Consider the following 9,587-nt stretch of genomic DNA (forward strand, 5'->3'; position numbering starts at 1 on the left):
AGGAATAGGACCCAAGGTGCAGACTCCGGAGACAGACGTGAACTCAAAAAGGCTTTACTTTGGTACTCAAAAATATAACATAACTGGAAAAAAAAACTCAAAACAAACTTAAACTGGAGGAATGACAGAACACACAGCTAGGAAACCGGTAGATCGCGACACGGACACAGAGAAACACAGGGCTTAAATACACAGAGGGAGCAATCAGGGAATGGGTAACAGGAGGGAAACACAGCTGGGGCAAATCAGAACTGACGAGACCAAAGAAGCATAAACTGAACACACTGAGAAAAGACAGAGACCTTCAAAGTAAAACAGGAAACACATAACACAGACTGAACAAAGACACAGACTCACATGCAGGCACTACAAAGGGCACAGAGACGTGGGAACAGGGCAGACACAAACACTGACTGAACACTGGGATATAGGAACTTAAGATACACATAGACGCGAACTAGACAAGGGGATGCAGGTGATAGGGGAGACAGAGCAACTAAAGACGACAGAGACATAAGCCATAAGACGGAACTCAAAGAAACCAAAAACTAGGAAGTATAAATAATATCAAAAACTCAAAAACCCTGGGTCGACGACCCAGGCATCCTAACAGCCACAGACCACAGCCACAGTCCAGTGTGTGACAAACAATGGCACAACAACAACAACTCACAATGACTGTTTACGTTTTTCTTTTCTTTTCATTTAATTCTTTTTTCTACTTTTTGTCATCAAATTGATTGAGAAAAACTGTAACTGAAAACAACTGAACAACTGATGATGAATGCAAATATATTTCTCTCTTTGCTCCTCATTATCTGTGCAGGCTCAGAATATAACTACAAGTCTCAAAGGTCAAAAGGTTCTCCTTAAACAGTGAAAGCTTAGTAATGGCCAAAATATCAGGCACATTTTTGGCCTCTTCTGTTTGTGTAACCGTGGATGCAGTTTAGAAATTTCACCACTAGATGGAGACGTTGTCAAAGGCACATACCTTTTGACAAAGCATTTTTCTTTGTTAAAAAGTTAGACAAAGCAAATTCTGATCTGATTTGTTCCGTCTCATCAGAGGCAGAAGATAAACCATCTACAGCTAAAAAATAAATAGTCAGCTGCGCCAGATTGGACAGAGCCCTGGGCCTACAAGACTGAGGATCCCCCACTCCCCGGAATGTGCCCGACCGAGCCACAGGTGCCAGGCAGCCCCCGTGAGTGAGCCAGTACATACCTGAACACAGGGGACGAGGGCATCAGCCACCGGCAGGGAGTTTGGTGAAAAAGAAACGATAGCATGCTCCATGTACTTTTTGCATAGACTTCCAAATAATAGTCAAGAAGCCCAGTCTTTTAGTTACCTATAAATACTGTAGGTACTGTGAGGGTTCAACTGAAATAAGTCTTCCCACCAAGACTTGGGGGGCTGACTTGGAAAGTGGCAAGATCGAAGATGCACAGTGCCTTATTTGAAAAATGAGGAACAAATGATACGAGGGCAAGTCGTACAAAGAAGACAGGTCACTAAAGCTGAGAAAAATGTTATCTTTAAAGATAAGGTATTAAGTGGATTTTTTTGTTACACATATTGTGTTAGCCCTGCGATAAACTGGCAGCCTTAAAACCCAAGGTATCTAATCAAAATGTAAGTAATAATTATAAAATGGGAAAGCAGAAATAAATGTGACATGAATGTAAATGTGTTAGCTGACATAGAGGACAGCTACATTGCAGTCTGAAAAACCTTTGTTGTCAAGTTTGCAGGTATATCAGCACGAGACATTCTTACATAGAAGAGTCTGTTAAAGTCTCTAACTCAGTGAATCATTATTGGTCCCGTCTGTTTGGATAAATTTAGTAAGTTGATGTATGTCCATTTATTGACACTTTTTCTTAATTGCTTATCCAGTTCAGGATCACAGTGGAGCTGCAGCTGGATATGTTCATTAAATAAACCTTACAAAAGTTAACAATAAACCTGCATCCATGTACGTTGTTGTCCACAGGATGAGAAAATCAAACTGGAAGACTGTGGAACATGTTAATAAATGTTTGTGTTTATGCCTGTGTCTTTCACAGGAGGCGCTGGAAGGTTTCCCTAATAGTTCCTGGTGAATCAAAGCAGAACCATAAAGGTTGCTGGACTACATGATGGCCTTACCCCTGAGCAGTCATCCTGTTAAAGGAGGAACCAGTTAGAAGCTGTTTTCAAAGTAGCTGAGCAGATTTCATCTCAAGTAAGCGATTAACTGTTTGTTCATCTGTTCTGCCACTTAAAGAGCATTTAAGGACGTCTTTCGAGTGTCCAGTTGAATTAATTCTACTGGCTCTCATGGTCATTTGTTATTATAGACATATGTTTCATGTTCATCCAGCTATTTAGTAAATTCTATTTAGTAATATCCGTCAGCTATAAAATGTAATATAAATATAAAAATATCTAAATATCTCCTGCCCTTTATATTTTAATGATGTAAGTCTGTTATTGTGTTTCATTAGAATTCCTCACATATCAATGAGATACAGTACAGTACTGTACAGTACAATCCTACTGACGCAGCAGAGGGATAACGACGGCCATTCAACATCGTTACACGACATATTCGAGCTGCATGATGCAGACAAAGTGACTAAATCACCTTTTATGTGGTTTATTGTCTTCAAACCAGCAGACAAAGCTGATGGCAGAAGATGTCGGAGAAGAACTTCAGGCAGTGTACTGAAAAGGTATTTTTTTCTTGTTATCAAAAGACATTTGGAGTGGCAGCTTCTACAACTGGTTGCACTAAAGTAAAGCTTTACAATCTAAGAAATCACAGTGTTGATATTCAGCACAAAGAGAAAAGCTACTTGTTTGAATTTATTTACAATCATCCATCCATCCATCCATCTTCATCCGCTTTATCCGAGGCCGGGTCGCGGGGGCAGCAGCCTAAGCAAAGAGGCCCAGACCTCCCTCTCCCCAGCCACCTCCTCCAGCTTATCCGGGGGAACACCAAGGAGTTCCCAGGCCAGCAGAGAGATATAATCTCTCCAGCGTGTCCTGGGTCTGCCCCGGGGCCTCCTCCCGGTGGGACATGCCTGGAACACCTCACCCAGGAGGCGCTCAGGGGGCATCCTTGTCAGATGCCCGAACCACCTCAGCTGGCTCCTTTCGATGTGGAGCAGCAGCTGCTCTACTCTGAGCCCCTCCCGGATGGCCGAACCTCTCACCCTATCTCTAAGGGAGAGGCCAGCCACCCTTTGGAGGAAGCTCATTTCTGCCGCTTGTATCCGCGATCTCGTTCTTTCGGTCACTACCCACAGCTCGTGGCCATAGGTGAGGGTAGGGACGTAGATCGACCGGTAAATTGAGAGCTTCGCTTTTACACTCAGCTCCCTCTTCACCACGACGGACCGGTGCAGCGTCTGCATTACTGCAGCTGCAGCCCCAATCCGTCTGTCGATCTCCGGCTCCCTTCTCCCTCGCGAACAAGACCCCGAGATACTTGAACTCCTCCACTTGGGGCAGGAACTCATCCCTGACCCGGAGTGGGCACTCCACCCTTTTCCGGCTGAGAACCATAGCCTCAGATTTGGAGGTGCTGATTGTCATTCCCGCTGCTTCACACTCGGCTGCGAACCGAGCTGGAGGCCCTCACCCGATGAAGCCAACAGAACCACATCATCTGCAAAAATCAGAGATGAGATTCTGAGGCCACCAAAGCGAAAGCCCTCCGCCACTTGGCTGCGCCTAGAAATCCTGTCCATAAAAATTATGAACAGAACTGGAGACAAAGGGCAGCCCTGGCGGAGCCCATCACCCACCGGGAACGAGTCCGACTTATTGCCGGCAATGCGAACCAAGCTCTTGCAACGGTTGTATAGAGATCGAATGGCCCGTAGCAATGGGCCAGACACCCCATACTCCCGCAACACCTCCCACAGGACACCCCGAGGGACACGGTCGAATGCCTTCTCCAAGTCCACAAAACACATGTAGACTGGTTGGGCAAACTCCCATGCACCCTCAAGTATCCTCGAGAGGATAAAGAGCTGGTCCAGTGTTCCGCGACCAGGACGAAAACCACATTGTTCCTCCTGTATCCGAGGTTCGACTAGCGGACGAACTCTCCTTTCCAGCACCCTGGCATAGACTTTCCCAGGGAGGCTGAGGAGTGTGATCCCTCTGTAGTTGGAACACACCCTCCGGTCCCCTTTCTTAAAGATGGGGACCACCATCCCGGTCTGCCAGTCCACAGGTACTGCCCCTGATCTCCACGCAACATTGCAGAGGCGTGTCAACCAGGACAGCCCTACAACGTCCAGAGCCTTCAGGAACTCGGGGCGGACCTCATCAACACCAGGGGCTCTGCCACCAAGGAGTTGTTTAACTGCCTCAGTGACCTCGCCCTCGGAAATTGGCGGGTCATTCCCCTCATCCCCAGACTCTGCTTCTTCCTCGGAAGACGTTTCAGTGGGATTAAGGAGGTCCTCGAAGTATTCCTTCCACCGCCTGACAATTTTCTCAGTCGATGTCAGCAGCGCTCCGCCAGCACTATACACAGTGCAGGTAGAGCACCGCTTTCCCCTCCTGAGACGCCTGACGGTTTGCCAGAATCTCTTCGAGGCAGTCCGAAAGTCTTTTTCCATGGCCTCTCCGAACTCCTCCCACGCCCGAGTTTTTGCTTCAGCCACTGCCTGAGCCGCATTCCGCTCGGCCTGAAGATCTCGCGGACTGGGGCCTCTGCTAGACGTTCCCAGCACACCCTCACTACGCGTTTAGGTGCACCAGGTCTGTCCAGCGTCCTCCCCTGCCACCTGATATGATTTACAATCATAGTTTTTAAAAATTCTGACTGTAAACAGCTTTTACAGCTGTGATATTGTTTGACACTCGATATCAGGTGATCGGGTTTAATTTAAAGGTTTCTGTGTCCCAATGAGCCATTTACACTGACCAGTGTCAGTTTAATTGTAACACATTCATTATTTAGATTCAACAAAGAAATAACTGAATGTAAAAAATGGCAGCCCTCAGGCCAGGTTTATAGAGATATATGCATGCATTATGAAATTTATGTATCCCAGATAATTGTTATTCATCTAGTCATGGCATACCCACCCCTTCCTCCCCAGTTAACTGCAACCCAAAAGAACTAGTGGGGCTATTTACACACAACCAGTGTGGGGTAAAAAGAGCCACCAAAAAGCTGTCAGCCACAGATGTTCTAGAAGAATTAGAAACTCTACTTATGGAGAAACTTTCTAAGTCTAACAGGGGACAGGTACTCCTGCCCAAATAACATGATATAACCCCACGTACAGCCCAGCCATAAAATGAACCAAGTCATTTAATTAAAGACAGCATGGGACCAAATGCATGTAACCAGCCTGCACCAACCTGGCATTTCTTCCTCCTGAATTAAATTAATGAATGGATGAAAGTTAAATGACTACAAACCTAAAGCCACTAGTTCCCACACTGGAGCTCCCTGATACTGTGTGTTAACCGTATTTAGCTTGTATCAACAGTTGTAACAGGCTAAGCCACCTGAGACACTGCATTGAATGATTGTTCCTGTCTTAATGATTTCAGCTGACTGGTTTCAACTCAGATGTTCTGCTTTTTCCTTTCAGTAGATCAAATCAGCTCGTGCTGCTTCTGCTTCCAATTTAATGGCAAGAAGAAGAAGAAGAAGGATAAGAATGCTTCAGCGAAGTGGCATTGATGGTCTCGGTGAACAGTCATGGTCACACACTGCATGTGGTTTTAAAAGCAACATGTCTGTTCACCACAACAATCGAGATGTGTAATATTAGTGCAGCTACGGTTTGTTCTTTGATCACTTAGACCAAAAAAGTGTTGTTTTCAGATTCTTTCTTTAAATCTATAAAGCACCTGCTCATTTTTTATTATAATCAGTTTCACATAAAACTTAGTTTTTCCTTTATGATCTTTTAATACTTACAGTACACTGTACATGTCTACATTAGAGACATTTCTGATACCTGTTTCTGTTGACTCAGAATTGTGAAATGTTGAGAAAAGGAGAAAAACAATGATTTCTAAGAAAATAAACCTTGATGGAAACATACAGAATGCGTTTCTGACGATTACATGCATTTGAATGGGGAACTCGCCCGAAACAAAGTATAGGTTTTCATTATGTGAATAACTTGGAAATCTTAGCTCAAACAGCTGCAAAACCTGTTTTCCCAGCACGGGAACCTTGAGTTCTATAAGATAAGGCCATAAACATGTTGTATCCGAGTCTTCTATCAAAAGTTACAGCTATTTCATATGAAGTTGTACAAAAACGCTTTCTTTCGCCAAGACAGTGCGTTTCTCACTGTTACATGCATTTGAATGGGGAACTCGACCGAAACAAAGTATAGGTTTTCATTATGTGAATAACTTGGAAATCTTAGCTCAAACAGCTGCAAAACCTGTTTTCCCAGCACGGGGACCTTGAGTTCTATAAGATAAAGCCATAAACATGTGTATCCGAGTCTTCTATCAAAAGTTACAGCTATTTATATGAAGTTGTACAAAAACGCTTTCTTTCGCCAAGACAGTGCGTTTCTCACTGTTACATGCATTTGAATGGGGAACTCGACCGAAACAAAGTATAGGTTTTCATTATGTGTATAACTTGGAAATCTTAGCTCAAACAGCTGCAAAACCTGTTTGCCCAGCACGGGGATATTGAGTTCTATAAGATAAAGCCATAAACATGTTTGTCTGAGTCTTCTATCAAAAGTTACAGCGATTTATATGAAGTTGTTCAAAAACGCTTTATTTCGCCAAGACAATGCGTTTCTCACTGTTACATGCATTTGAATGGGAAACTCGCCTGAAACAAAGTATAGGTTTTCATTATGTGAATAATTTTAAAATCTTAGCTCAAACGGCTGCAAAACCTGTTTGCCCAGCACGGGGATATTGAGTTCTATAAGATAAAGCCATAAACATGTTTGTCTGAGTCTTCTATCAAAAGTTACAGCGATTTATATGAAGTTGTTCAAAAACGCTTTATTTCGCCAAGACAATGCGTTTCTCACTGTTACATGCATTTGAATGGGAAACTCGCCTGAAACAAAGTATAGGTTTTCATTATGTGAATAATTTTAAAATCTTAGCTCAAACGGCTGCAAAACCTGTTTGCCCAGCACGGGGATATTGAGTTCTATAAGATAAAGCCATAAACATGTTTGTCTGAGTCTTCTATCAAAAGTTACAGCGATTTATATGAAGTTGTTCAAAAACGCTTTATTTCGCCAAGACAATGCGTTTCTCACTGTTACATGCATTTGAATGGGAAACTCGCCTGAAACAAAGTATAGGTTTTCATTATGTGAATAATTTTAAAATCTTAGCTCAAACGGCTGCAAAACCTGTTTGCCCAGCACGGGGATATTGAGTTCTATAAGATAAAGCCATAAACATGTTTGTCTGAGTCTTCTATCAAAAGTTACAGCGATTTATATGAAGTTGTTCAAAAACGCTTTATTTCGCCAAGACAATGCGTTTCTCACTGTTACATGCATTTGAATGGGAAACTCGCCTGAAACAAAGTATAGGTTTTCATTATGTGAATAATTTTAAAATCTTAGCTCAAACGGCTGCAAAACCTGTTTGCCCAGCACGGGGATATTGAGTTCTATAAGATAAAGCCATAAACATGTTTGTCTGAGTCTTCTATCAAAAGTTACAGCGATTTATATGAAGTTGTTCAAAAACGCTTTATTTCGCCAAGACAATGCGTTTCTCACTGTTACATGCATTTGAATGGGAAACTCGCCTGAAACAAAGTATAGGTTTTCATTATGTGAATAATTTTAAAATCTTAGCTCAAACGGCTGCAAAACCTGTTTGCCCAGCACGGGGATATTGAGTTCTATAAGATAAAGCCATAAACATGTTTGTCTGAGTCTTCTATCAAAAGTTACAGCGATTTATATGAAGTTGTTCAAAAACGCTTTATTTCGCCAAGACAATGCGTTTCTCACTGTTACATGCATTTGAATGGGAAACTCGCCTGAAACAAAGTATAGGTTTTCATTATGTGAATAATTTTAAAATCTTAGCTCAAACGGCTGCAAAACCTGTTTGCCCAGCACGGGGATATTGAGTTCTATAAGATAAAGCCATAAACATGTTTGTCTGAGTCTTCTATCAAAAGTTACAGCGATTTATATGAAGTTGTTCAAAAACGCTTTATTTCGCCAAGACAATGCGTTTCTCACTGTTACATGCATTTGAATGGGAAACTCGCCTGAAACAAAGTATAGGTTTTCATTATGTGAATAATTTTAAAATCTTAGCTCAAACGGCTGCAAAACCTGTTTGCCCAGCACGGGGATATTGAGTTCTATAAGATAAAGCCATAAACATGTTTGTCTGAGTCTTCTATCAAAAGTTACAGCGATTTATATGAAGTTGTTCAAAAACGCTTTATTTCGCCAAGACAATGCGTTTCTCACTGTTACATGCATTTGAATGGGAAACTCGCCTGAAACAAAGTATAGGTTTTCATTATGTGAATAATTTTAAAATCTTAGCTCAAACGGCTGCAAAACCTGTTTGCCCAGCACGGGGATATTGAGTTCTATAAGATAAAGCCATAAACATGTTTGTCTGAGTCTTCTATCAAAAGTTACAGCGATTTATATGAAGTTGTTCAAAAACGCTTTATTTCGCCAAGACAATGCGTTTCTCACTGTTACATGCATTTGAATGGGAAACTCGCCTGAAACAAAGTATAGGTTTTCATTATGTGAATAATTTTAAAATCTTAGCTCAAACGGCTGCAAAACCTGTTTGCCCAGCACGGGGATATTGAGTTCTATAAGATAAAGCCATAAACATGTTTGTCTGAGTCTTCTATCAAAAGTTACAGCGATTTATATGAAGTTGTTCAAAAACGCTTTATTTCGCCAAGACAATGCGTTTCTCACTGTTACATGCATTTGAATGGGAAACTCGCCTGAAACAAAGTATAGGTTTTCATTATGTGAATAATTTTAAAATCTTAGCTCAAACGGCTGCAAAACCTGTTTGCCCAGCACGGGGATATTGAGTTCTATAAGATAAAGCCATAAACATGTTTGTCTGAGTCTTCTATCAAAAGTTACAGCGATTTATATGAAGTTGTTCAAAAACGCTTTATTTCGCCAAGACAATGCGTTTCTCACTGTTACATGCATTTGAATGGGAAACTCGCCTGAAACAAAGTATAGGTTTTCATTATGTGAATAATTTTAAAATCTTAGCTCAAACGGCTGCAAAACCTGTTTGCCCAGCACGGGGATATTGAGTTCTATAAGATAAAGCCATAAACATGTTTGTCTGAGTCTTCTATCAAAAGTTACAGCGATTTATATGAAGTTGTTCAAAAACGCTTTATTTCGCCAAGACAATGCGTTTCTCACTGTTACATGCATTTGAATGGGAAACTCGCCTGAAACAAAGTATAGGTTTTCATTATGTGAATAATTTTAAAATCTTAGCTCAAACGGCTGCAAAACCTGTTTGCCCAGCACGGGGATATTGAGTTCTATAAGATAAAGCCATAAACATGTTTGTCTGAGTCTTCTATCAAAAGGTTTAC

The 9,587-nt window shown here is 41.8% G+C and overlaps 1 long non-coding RNA gene across 1 annotated transcript; it reads left to right on the forward strand.

Moving 5' to 3' along the window:
• The first annotated feature begins 2,037 nt into the window (after positions 1-2,037).
• LOC113028087 (uncharacterized) lies at positions 2,038-5,749 on the forward strand. Its single transcript, XR_003273188.1, has 3 exons — positions 2,038-2,231; positions 2,664-2,721; positions 5,614-5,749. It is a non-coding gene; the product is annotated as an uncharacterized LOC113028087 (long non-coding RNA).
• Positions 5,750-9,587: the final 3,838 nt, after the last annotated feature.

Source organism: Astatotilapia calliptera, chromosome 8 (assembly GCF_900246225.1).
Source record: "Astatotilapia calliptera chromosome 8, fAstCal1.2, whole genome shotgun sequence".
Lineage (NCBI taxonomy): Eukaryota > Metazoa > Chordata > Actinopteri > Cichliformes > Cichlidae > Astatotilapia > Astatotilapia calliptera.